Raw genomic sequence first — 2,230 nt, forward strand, 5'->3', positions numbered from 1 at the left:
TTCTTCTAGATTGATCTTGTAAGAGCAATAGGATGGGCTTATTCCTTTGATGTCGATGATGCTCCATGCTATGGCCCATTTCCGCTTCTTCAACACTTGCACTAGCTCCTCCTTTTCCGACATTGATAGATCAGAGGCTATGATTACTGGCTTTTGATTGCCTTCTTCCCGAAAAGCATACTCCAAATGGTCTGGTAACGTTTTGAGCTCTGTTCGTTGGTTCTGAGTGACGGACTCGCCGAGTGCAGGTAAGGTACTCGGCGAGTTGGTGGCTGCATTCACGAATTCTGACTTTTCTTCAGATATACTCGGCGAGTAGATCGGCCCTACTCGGCGAGTAGGGCTGTCAGATTGCTTCATTAGCTCTTCATACTCTGCTTCTTCCAACAGTCTTTCAATTTCTATTAAATCTTTTTCTGCATCAAATGCTTCATCTAAAGCTGTAAACTTGCTGGAATCTTCAGGTATGTCTTCCTCCAATAGTTCATCAAGCATGTCAATTGAGAATGCTGTGTCATCACTACTCCTAGAATACTTCATAGCTTGGTCCACCCCGAATGTCATTGAATCGTCCCCGACCCGCAAGGTGAGCTTTGAGTCTCTCATGTCTACTATAGCGCTGGCCGTGTTGAGGAAGGGCCTTCCAAGGATGATTGGTACTTGTGGATCCGCCTCCATCTCTAGAATGATGAAATCAGCAGGAAAGACAAATTTATCCACTTTCACTAGTAAATCTTCGCATATGCCTCTTGGGAAGGTGACTGTGTTGTTCGCCAAATGTATTGCCATGCGAATTGGTCTTGGCTCCGGGAGGTCCAGCTTCTTAAAGAATGAGTATGGCATAAGGTTCACACTTGTTCCAGAATCAGCTAAGGCATGAATTGCAGCCAAGTTGCCAAATTGGCAAGGTAAAGTCAAGCTCCCCGGATCACCCTTCTTCTTTGGTAGCTTATTTAGCTTTACAGCAGAGCAGTTCTCATTAAGCATTACCTTTTTCACTTCTTCCATCTTTCTTCTATTGGTGAGGAGTTCCTTAAGGAACTTTGCATACTTGGGCATTTGCATGACGGATTCAATGAAAGGTATGTTGATTTTAAGAGTCTTAATGTGGTCTAGAGACTTCTGATATTCCTCTTCCTGCTTCTCTTTCTTGGCTCGGGCTGGATATGGCATTGGAGGCTGGTAAGGCTTTTCAGGAGATTGCTCACAGGTTTTTGATGGTGTACTTGCCGAGTCCATCGGCCCTACTCGGCGAGTAGGACTCTCAGATTGTAACTTTTGGTTTTCTGCTGGTTTTTCAGCTTCATCCTTCTGTGAGTCCTTGGGTGCTTCAGTCCGAATGGGTGCCAGGGGAGTGATTATCTTCCCACTTCTTGTTGTGACAATGTTTATGTGCGTGCCTCGTGGGTTATTTTCGGTTTTGCTAGAAGTTCACCCAATGACCTTTGGTTAATTGTTGAGCAAGTTGCCCAAGCTGTGTTTCTATATTGTGGATAGATGCTTGCTGGTTCCTGAGCATGGTTCTTGTTTCTTGAATAGCAGCATCATGATCACTATGCCTTTTTTCTGATGCAGCTACAAATTTAGTGAGCATATCTTCCAAGCTTGGCTTCCTTTCTTGCACCGGCTCCTCCTTTTGGTAGAACCCTCTCCTTTTTTGTCTATACTTCTCCTCCTTGGCTTTCTTGTACTCATCATAAGGAAGCCACTCTTTCTTTTGTTTGCGCCAATCTTCATCGTATCGGTCTCCACTCGAGTAACACGCTTGCGCCTTCTTGTTGCCATTCTCATCCAAATCGCAGTCTCTAGTGAGGTGAGGCCCATTGCAGTTTTCACAACCCACCTGAATAGCATGGATCGTTTGATCCATTTTATCCATTCTCCTATCCATGGTTTTTAGCATAGCCATGACCGCGGATAATTCTTCAGTAGCAACATAAGCGGCTCCCCTAGTGACATCATGTCTAGGGTTATGGTATTCTATAGAGTGTTTAGAGAATTCTTCAATCAATTCTTTAATCATCGGGGGCGGCTTCTTTGTAAGTGGGCCTTGCGAGTCTAGTAGCTGCCTGGTTGTGACATTGACTCCATCATAGAAGATGGAGACTTCTTGCTGGCTATTTAGATCATGGTGTGGGCAATTTCTTAGCAGACTCTTGTACCTCTCTCATGCTTCATATAGCGACTCTCCAGCTTGTTGTTCAAAGTTTGCAATGGCCTTCTTCAGCTT

At 44.6% G+C, this 2,230-nt stretch overlaps 1 non-coding gene across 1 annotated transcript; it reads left to right on the forward strand.

Annotated features, from left to right (window-relative positions):
* Nucleotides 1-2,123: 2,123 nt before the first annotated feature.
* Nucleotides 2,124-2,230, forward strand: LOC145037945 (small nucleolar RNA R71). The gene has a single exon (XR_013679054.1). It is a non-coding gene; the product is annotated as a small nucleolar RNA R71 (small nucleolar RNA).

The sequence above is a fragment of the Lactuca saligna genome, chromosome 3, assembly GCF_052625555.1.
Source record: "Lactuca saligna cultivar CGN05327 chromosome 3, ASM5262555v1, whole genome shotgun sequence".
Taxonomy (NCBI): domain Eukaryota; kingdom Viridiplantae; phylum Streptophyta; class Magnoliopsida; order Asterales; family Asteraceae; genus Lactuca; species Lactuca saligna.